Source organism: Limulus polyphemus, unplaced genomic scaffold, assembly GCF_000517525.1.
Source record: "Limulus polyphemus unplaced genomic scaffold, Limulus_polyphemus-2.1.2 Scaffold2, whole genome shotgun sequence".
Lineage (NCBI taxonomy): Eukaryota > Metazoa > Arthropoda > Merostomata > Xiphosura > Limulidae > Limulus > Limulus polyphemus.
In genome coordinates, this window is record NW_013665612.1 from 2,828,805 (window position 1) to 2,839,408 (window position 10,604).

The window sequence follows — 10,604 nt, forward strand, 5'->3', positions numbered from 1 at the left end:
TGGTCCTATTGTCTTCTTTGTGTGTACCACTGTTCAACATTGTATAATGAGATTTTTCACACTTAAAGCACAAACCAAAAAAATCAAAGTAGAGGAGTAAAGATATCTGACATTTGGTTCTCAAGTAGGAATAAGTATTTTATAACAACCTGATACACTACTGTTGCTGAGCTTTGATTTAATAATAAAAACATAGATTTCACTTCATATGAAATATATAAATTTCTTTAAATAATAAGAAATCTAAAGTTTATTCACATTTAATGAAATACCCAAAGAATTTTACCATTATTTTTAAATCTTGTTTCTCATGATTACACGAAAAGTTCAATAATTTTGGAATCAAAACAAAATTTTTAAAGTGTTTGAAAATTAAATTTACAAAGTTTAATGATGATTTTTCTTGCATAGCCACTTCAGAATTAAAAAAGCAACTTCACAAGACCTTTTTTTTTTCTTTAATTCACTCTTAGATTTTTCCTAACACAAAAACAAGTTATGATATTAAGTTGCAAAACAAAAAATATTCTCTGGTGTGCATAAAATTAATGGTTCTCAACCCTTTTCACTCCACTCACTGGCAGAATCTTTGTAAAAAGTTGATAGACCATTAGATGCTTATCATTAACTATAAAAGGCTTATTCCCTTTGTGGTACTTCACACTTTTTTTTTATATATATATACATTGTTGCTTAGCAACAAAACTAGCACCTGATTGTTCTTTGGCCAACTATGGTGTTTATGTTGAATGCTCAATATTCATGTTGATTTGTTAGAACGGTTTGTTTTTTTATTCTTTGTTTTTTTGATAACTTTAGTGATATAACAGCAAAATAATTTAATTCAGAAGTTTTATGACATTGAGTTGTAGCCAAAAGCAAAATAAAATTTACAAAGTAGTGTTTCAGCTAAGCATTACATTTATGTATTAGGCCTAATGCTTAAATTAGACTACAAATAGGCCTACTATTACTAACATTATAGAATAATAGTTTAAAAATTTTTAAGAAGTGAATAAGTGTTAATTAATAAATATTCTTTTGGTATTTTAATACATGTATTACCTACTTGGCCTCAAAACATAAATAAACGTTTATTACTACCAAATATCTTTTATCCTTTGTACTGTCGAGAGAGTTGAAAATTTGTCAGAATGTTCGTACTATGTTTTCTATTTCCTGACCTAGAATACAGTGAAAGGCTCAAGAGTGCTATTTAATAAGTCTCTTTCAGAGTGCACACATACTTTTTTTCACGATAACATTTCATTTTTCTGCATAGTTTTTACTACAAATGTGGTGATTAAAGAATTACTTCAAGACTGATGAAATAAGTGAAGAGTAGGTGCATTTTGGAGATACTGACAAATTTGTTTTAATTAAACTGTATAATTTGCATTAATCATTCAACAATGGTTCCTCATCATTTTTGACGGGGTTTTATACTAGTATAAGTATAATGAACTAAAAAGTCAATACTTCAGCTGTTCCAAATATATACAATTTATAAATTTCACAGAAGTCAAATCTTTCACAATTTTAGAAATTAATGTGGGGCAAGATTATTTGTATATAGAAGTTATAGTGATTGCTATTGGGTAATTTAATGGATATAACTATAGTTGAAAAGGTTTGTCATATATATTGACAAATATACACAGCCTGCTGTTGAAATGAATAAGTGGTGATATCAACATTGTGGACAGCAACTAACACTTACCAAAGTGTGGGGCTCTTCCAGTCTGGAGCATAATGCAAGCCCACCCAGGAGAAATCTTTGTTGAGACCATGCATGCACATGGCAGAGATGAAGTAGATCACTTCCCTAATATTTAACAAAGACCAGGAAGACTTGGTCCACTTCCTACGAAGGTTCTGATTAGTGATTTCCTGAAACCACTGGTCTCAGGAGCAGGTGATGTAACATATAATCTTGAATCTGGATGATCTAGCAAGCAATCAACACAGTCAAGTATTTAATGGATAGTCATCTGGTGGGACACTGCTAAGTCTACTGATTTGCAATGCTAAAATCTGGGATTCAATTCCTCATGGTGGATAGCCCAATATATATCTTTCTTATAAAACAAACAGACAATCTAATAGAGGCACGTGCTGACTGACTAGAACACAGTTATGGCCAAATTAACTTCATTCAAGGCCTATAAGAGGGATCCCCTCCAAGAACTTTGGTGTCTTTGCCAATAATCTGTACTAACTGCATGAGAAAGCATACTCTGCAATACCACTACCTACAACTATAGTATATTGTTGGGTTTTCCCACTTGAAGTGATGTCTGTGTGGAGGCAATGGCTGCATTTGCATTAGCATAAATATGGGATGGCCTGGATAGCCTAACTTATTTACTGGATACAGTCTATTTGTGGCATAACACTTTGGTGTGTCAGTTGTGGTCCTACTTTCAGTGAAACTATGGTGGATACTGCATCTATCGACAAGGGTATCTCTGTAGTCCGCCACCACCGTTTTTGAATAAATTGCTAGGCAGCAAGACTGCACAAATGCAGGATGGCTAGCAGTACAGTGCCATTTAACCTATGAAATACTAATGGATTCAGAGTCAGGTATGGCCATTACCCAAGAAAAGCACAGCATATAGTTTGTGCCAAAGGGTGGGGTGGTCAGTATAGTAGGGTAGTGGAGTTCCTGGTTGATACAGAAGATACAAGAACTCTGGCATTGGCATATTTAGAGGAGATGTACTACAGAAGCTCTTTGCTAACTTTGCCTGTACATCGTGTTGAATTTTGGTAAGAAGTCTATCTAGTGCCAGTCAGAACTGACCCAAGATAGTGGGCCACTTGTGTGTACCTTGCAGAGGAAATAATAGTACCTCTGTGTATGCAATTATGTGCCATTGTTTACTATAGACTAAATTAAATGTGTTGATACTGTGTAAAATTGCTGTTGAGCTAACATGAGACATCCTGTCTTCTGTATGGAAAGTAGGCAGCAGTGGCACAGACAGTGATCTGTCCACCAAGAGATGAATGCCCATTGTTGCTCTGCAATTATGGACAATCAGCTATCAAGCTTCCTGCTAGAATGGTCACCAGAGGGGTAACCAAAGTGGATGTAACCAATACTAACTGTAGCACTAGGGTTGCTTCTGTTGCACCACATCTGAAAATGAATACTCTGCAATTGGTGCTAGTTGGGGGTTGTAGTAGCAATCTAGACTCAAAACATTGCCAGTCTTAGTAACCTTCTGGCCAAGTAGTCAATGTGTTTGTTGAACCATATAACCATTTGGGGAGAACTGCAATCCTCTGTGCAGTAGTTAAGAAGAGCACTGGCAGATATACACGAGTTTGTGCACTGAGGAGGAGAGTATCAGAGAAATAGATGACGTCTGTAGAAGGGTAATGACGAAATATAAAACCAGAAGACATCTGTATAAACATGGAGATGCAACAATAAAAGTCATGAAAACTGGGTCTTCCAGTGGTATGCGCTTGCAGTACAGAAAACACTCAGCTCTAATTGGACTGGTCCACACCTAGTAGTACTCAGACAAGTTGATCCTTGAAATCTAGTATTCATGGGATGTATGCAAGCTCTTCCACTAAATGGATGAACTGTGACTGTACATTACATTTGAATTTCTCATGCCATGGCTTGCCCAGGAATCATAGTTCAAGGTTAGTAAATCTCAGGAAAAATAGATTTTTGTGATGCAACTGAGCTGAGGAGGAGTAGAAAGATGAAAATACTTACCTGGCTGTGTTTAATGAGGAAGACCTGAAAAAGTGCTGAAAGTTCCAATAATTAACTGGATTGCTGACAACAACTTCCTGATCATTAATGGCTAGGATTAACTTCCAGACTAGCTAAGACAGTCATGTAGTTCATAAATTGCTAATTGAAAGGGCTTAGTAACCCTTTCCTAAGTAGTGATCTAGATATCGTGTATATACTGCACAATATAATCATCACTGATTTGGTAGTAGTTAAGACAGTTACTGAGTTGCACAGTCACTGAAAATCAATAGTAATTTATACCTTCCACATTTGTGTGGTATTCAGTAGGTGTGATTTTACACTTATTACACAGTTAGGGCTGTTGTTTGGTAAAAGACAAAAGCCAATGGATGAAAGCGTTTTGAGGCCCTTGTTTTCTGAGCTATCAAATGATAGCTAGGATGATCATGTAATTGAAACATTGTTTTAAAGATCATGGCATTCTTTCCTTTCCAAGTACACTATATTGTATGATTACATTCTCAATCATCATAGTCGGGACTGTTATTTGGTTGAGAAACCAACAACTGAAAGGGTATTGTGATCCCTGCTTTCCAAGCATCTGAATGGTTTAATCTAATAAAATGTGACAATGATATTCTTTGTGACACCCACTCAATAACCTCAAAGTAAGACAGTTATTGGTTGAGGAACTAAAAATTAAAGGTGTTGCAACCATTGTTTTCCGAGCAATGAAGTGAGAATAACGTTCCTTTATCAAAGTAGTGGCAATTATCCCAAACGAGCTGCAGAGTTCTCTAAAAAAAAAAGACTTGACCTCTTTAACTGTTTATAACTCCTCCAAGTGCTGTGGGAAAAGTTGTGTTCTTTGCTTTTCTGTGATGCCAATTAAAATGAGTAGATCAACTGGTGTAAAGCAATACAGTGCAAAGTCTATGGTTGGTGGTCATTTCAAACAATGAATGTTCATTTACTGTTGTCCATTATATTTAAATGTGGTTTATTTGAAAATGTACTAATGGAAATGGTGAAAGGAATTTTGGGTGTATAGTCTAATTCTGCCAAATTCCACTAGGTATTATTTATTACTGAAAGCCTTTAAAAGTCTGTTGAATTTCACTGTTCATAGGTGGTGGTACATTATTGGACTGTGACTGCCAATGAAATGCATGCCTGAGGCAATCTGTCAAAAGTTATGTGATGAAGTGTTTAAGTTGGAAACTTATCTTTATATGTTGGTATATATTTGCAATTATAAGTATAAGATTTTGGATATGCATATGAAACTACATACAGTAATTTGTAAGTGTTGTCCAGCACAAAATATATCAATCACTGAGAAGGCAACCTCTGAATGAAAAATTGAGGATTTGATCAGAATATTAAGATCTCAAGTTATGAATTTAACTGTGGCTTTGGCCTGACAGACATTATTTGAAGAAACCTTGGGCCTGTTGGTTTCACCAATGCAGGTACAAGGTTGTTTCATTTTTCACATTGAGCAAGTTGTAGATTTTACAGAAAGAGATGAGGGTAATGAATAAGCTCACCTATTGGTTAATCACATCTTCCCTCTTTTTGTTTTCTTGGCATAAAAGAATTTCCACTTCTTTGCAAGAATGTATATATTTTACCCAGTGTGTAGAAATTCAAAATGGATATATCATTACAGATTGAAGACTTTACATCATTAATAAATATTTTGGCAACTTGAAAATTATTGGACAGCTTTGTTTCACTAGAATAAAATATACTTGATAATAAAACATCATCAAAATCTTCATTCATAAGGGCATATCTGGGTTTTTCATAAGAACTTAATCAAATTTTAAAATTACTTTTTGATCAGTTTCAAAGTATTCATTTAACATTGAAGTAATAATCCAATCTTCTGAAGCAGAATAAAATTATCCCCCTACCATTACAGAAATAAATAGTTATTAAGGTTAATATATATATATATATATATATACATCCCTCTTGAAACCAGCTTTCCTGTGTGGCACATAGTATGTAATTTTGTATTTATGAAAATTAAAGAATAACTTATAAACAGAATTTATATGGTTTAATCTCTAGCTTTGGGTTATGTTAGACATAACCTCTCTCTTTTATACGAAGGCCTAAAATTACAAACCCAAAATAAGTGAACAAGGTATTCATATTTTATGCCTAATATCTTATCAACAAAAATATTCAGCTTCACTTTCCTGAAATGTCTCATTTACTGACACTAGTACCTTAGTGATACATTTTACAAACACTCTTAGAATTGAAAAATTATTGCAGTGCATCATTACTTTTTCTAATTAGATAATATTTAAGTAACCAATTTCTGTTAATTTTGTGGGTAATATCCCTTGTAAAAGCTTACTTTTATTGTAAATTCTTTGATACATTAATTTTTTGAACTATTTTCTATTAATTTATTGACAGTAACTACCTACTAGTCGTGTAGCCACAATATTCATGACACTAAAAAATCAAAAAATAGATAAGTCATAGAACCAAAAAAAAAATTAAAGTCTGAACACTTTACAAGGTAGGCCTTTCTTTTTCAATTTTTATATAATTTTATTAAGAAAAATTTATTATGCAATGCAAAGTGTATTAAGTATTAAAATAATGTGAATGGTTAGCAGCATGGAGAAAACTAATGCAATTATAGTTTTGGATACTTGTTCAGAACAGGCATCTGCAACAATTAAACATTTTTTCCAATACATAACTGATTATTGTTAACTTTATAACTACCTCTAGTTTAAGTTTGTTTTTGTTTTTTTACATAAATCCTCAATGGACTATCTGCTGTGTTTACCACAGGGAATTTAACCCTGGAGTTTAGCATTGTAAATCTGTAAACTTACTGCTGAGCAACCAGGGGACCATGGTATAAATAAAAAAACTACAAACATACTTGTTGCCAAACTTGAATATTAACAAGATGTACAATATCTGACTGACAAAGACTTAAAAAAAGTATATAAACTACTCAAATGTTTCTGACACAAAAAAATTCATATGCTGATTAATGATAAAAAAGATGGTACTGAGAAAGAAAATTCATAGGGGCAAATTAAGATTAATGAGAAGTTTAATATATTATAAAAAACTTAAAACTACTTTTATTATTAATATATGCCAATAAAGTTGGTATCAAAATGTAGTTTATAATTCAAATGTTTAAATTACTTGAGTTTTAATTTCAGAAGAAAATATTTAAATAAATTCTCCATCTTCACTTCTCTGTGTCATGTGATCTGTCTGTGCTCTGACTTTCTTTCTAGCCTTATACGAGTTTCATAGTGTCCAACAATTAGAAACACATGCCATAGATACTTACAAGCCAGAATATAAAATTTGAACATCCAACCTTCTTGCTGTACTATATTTATAACACCATGACACACCCTCCCATTTTTCAAGACATATCTATCATTCTCTTTGACATTGCTATTAAACGTATTTCTAACCAATAGAAAGAACATCTATTTCCTTTTCGCAAACAAGTACAGTTTCCTTGAGGTTCATTTTCTGTGATTGTTGTTGTGTTCAGCTCCTAGCAGCTAACATATCTTTTAACCTTCTTATAGCTGAACTAAAAATGCAGTTAAAATCACATATTTTATGGATATTCTATTCTGGTGACTGATATATTTTTTATATTCTAAAATGCATATTTGAGAGTAGCATGAATTATTTTGTGGACAACCAACATAGTAAGAAAGAGGTAATCTTATCAAAGTACATTGTCAAAGACAAATACCCCAGCTAAAATAAATGATAAATTTCTTTTTTTACGTATATTTTTATCGCTACAAATATTTTAAGAAACTAAGTAGAATATAAAGATTAGAAACTTAAGTTATATAATAAAACTTAAATGAAAAAAAAACATTTCTCGTGATCTCTTGCTCATATAATTTATGTGGTATGATATTAAATGATGTAGCTTTTTCCTTTGTTTACACTAAGCTATCCTGCAGTGATATATTGTGTTTCACATACTGAGACAGCCTAATTGCACTCTAAAGGAATCAAACTAAAAGAAAGCAGATGTGAAAAGTTCATAAAGCTGAAAAAATAGTAGTTTTATTCATAGCATGAAAATCATCTTTCACCCAAATCTGACACAGTAAAGGTTTCATAAATTCACAGACAAATCTTTAGTAAAGATTTCTACATCTATCAAAACTTTTATGTACATTAAACTTAGTAATTTTCCAAATACACAAATTAATATAACCGACTTTTAACTATAATTATTTGATTATATCACTTTATAGAAATATCATAAGTTACAAAACAGTATTCTGTGATTATTTTATATAAAACTCATGTTTCGTTATAGGCCAATATAATATCATATGTACTTAACAAAACTTCAGGTGGAAGTATAGTCACACCATTCACCCTTGTAAAATAACCTGTGAAATGGAATATTTTGTCTTGTAGTGTGGTTAGCATAAAGACAAACTTGTGAAACAGTAAGTATTAAAATATTGCATGATATTTATATAAGCATCCTTTTCAGGATGATAAATGATTTATATATAAATGGCCAGGAAATGTAAAACAGTATGATTAAATATAGAACTAATGAATTAGTGTTTTATACCAGCTGTGTTAAATCAAGCCATTGATTACATGTTGAGATACTACTCTTAGTAACTAATTATATAGATAGCATAAAGACAAATTAGTGAAAGAGTAAGTATTAAATTATTGCATGATACTTAATTATATACATGTCCTTTTCAGGATGATAAGTGACTTACATATAAATGGTAAGGAAATGTAAAAAAAAATGTGCTAAAATAGGCAACTAATGAATTTGTGTTTTATACTGACTGTATTAAATCTAGCCATTGATTACATGTTGAGACACATTGATCCACTTCGTGGACGTCATTGTCTCTACTGAACTCTACTCTTTTTTCCCCTATTAATAGCCTGAGATCGGCACACGTGTAGTGTTCTCTGGCGGCGTGAGGGGTAACTGCTCATCAGCCATCATTTGATAGAATATACAAGTAACTACATCGCCCCCTTTTCTTTAAGTTGAAAAGTTTTTAATTAAGTACTAGAAGATGTGAACATCATTCTGTGCTCTGCCACATAGTTGTTTCAATATTCCTCCGAAAATTTGTGAATCACCCAACCGGTTTTTACAAGCTGAAAATAAAACAAGAAAGAATATTAAAATAAAGATATAATAAAATGTTAAATTTTGATTTCATGAAGTCAACATTCTATGACTTTTCGCTACCTAAAAACTTGAATTAATTACGAGCTTTCATATCTCAATATCGACTCCAATGTTGAAGCTTCCATTTTTGAGACCGAAAGTTCACAATAACGGGATGTAAAGTTCTTGTTATTTTGTTGAATAATTTATTAACCTGTCTGATAAGTCTTTAACAGAAACTAGAATTTTAAATTTACTGTTTACGTTCCTATATTTTGGAGTAATTTATTTTGTAAGGACCTATTTTGTGAGGATGCAACTGTAAATTACCTTCCTAACTTTTTATCAATAAAAGTGATACTGTTATTATCTGTGTAGATTTTAATGTCCCCCCCCCCAACAGTGGCACAGCGGTATGTCTTCGGACTTGCAATGCTAGAAGCCGGGTTTCGATACCCATGGTGAGAAGAACACAGATAGCCCATTGCATAGCTTTGTGCTTAATTTCAAACAATTTGAAGTAATAACATGCCTCGATAACTGCACCATGGAAAAATGCTATGAGTAAGTTTGATTTAGAACAATTAAAAATGCAAAAAACTACCTTTCTTTAAGAAGGATTGCAATGTTAAAAATCCAATCCCAAACAAAGATTGATCTTTAAAACAGTTCCCTTCCAAAGCTTCATTGCTCATAAGGATGAATAAGATCCAATGGAACAAAAAAGGAGAAAGGTAAATATACTCTTAGAATGTAGTGCAAATGTCCTTATCAAATTAGCAATAAGTTAACCTCCAACAGGGTTTGTACTTTGCATGATAAATGAAGTTTTCTTAGTGCTTATAATTCACAGTTTAGTATGTCTACAGGTATGTTAAAAAATGCTGCATTTGCGCTTATAACAAATTTATATTGGTTTAGGTAGTTAAAACTATGAAGTTTAATTACAGTACTCCTTCTAATATAGTATATCCTAAGTAAAATAGAATTGAAAAATGTTAAATTCTAGATGAGTCAAACGATAACCAAGACCCCTCTGTAGTTAGAAAAAGAAAAATTAGATGCCGTGACTCTTACAAGGCTGATTTTGTAAAAACTCATTTTTCTTGGAATGTAATCTGAAAAGTTTTCTGAAAATTCCATTTGAAAGATGTCTTAATATATCCCACTATTTAACAATTGAAGCATATAGGCAATTGTATATAGCTAAAACTTGCATGTCGTGACATGTAATCTGATACTAAAACATATAGAGGTATTTTTGTTTTATTGCCTTGTTCCTGTTTCATGGACAGGTGGTTAGGGCGCTCGACTCGCAATCTGCGGGTTCGAATCCCCGTCACACCAAACATGCTCGCCCTTTCAGCCGTTGTGGCGTTATAATGTGACGGTCAATCTCACTATTCGTTGGTAAAAATGTAGCCCAAGAGTTGGCGGTGGGTGGTGATGACTAGCTGCCTTCCCTATATCTTACATTACTAAATTAGGGACGGTTAGCGCAGATAGCCCTCGTGTAGCTCTGCGCGAAATTCAAAACTACACCAAACCAATCCTATTTCATTTGCCGCACAACGTTATATACACCTGGAAAAAAGTTAAGCACCCCCAAATATTTTTCAGGATCGCTTATTGAAAATAAGGTTTAATTTTCATGATGTTGAGCAATGTTCATAATTTTAAACATAATTAAAA

The 10,604-nt window shown here is 32.6% G+C and overlaps 1 long non-coding RNA gene across 1 annotated transcript in view; it reads right to left on the minus strand.

The window, feature by feature from the left end:
- Positions 1–8,274: 8,274 nt before the first annotated feature.
- The window catches only part of LOC111088001, a 7,871-nt gene continuing 5,541 nt past the window's right edge, over positions 8,275–10,604 (minus strand). Inside the window, exon 3 of the long non-coding RNA XR_002612633.1 lies at positions 8,275–8,899. This is a non-coding gene — a long non-coding RNA (uncharacterized LOC111088001). The remainder of the gene's footprint in view (positions 8,900–10,604) is intronic.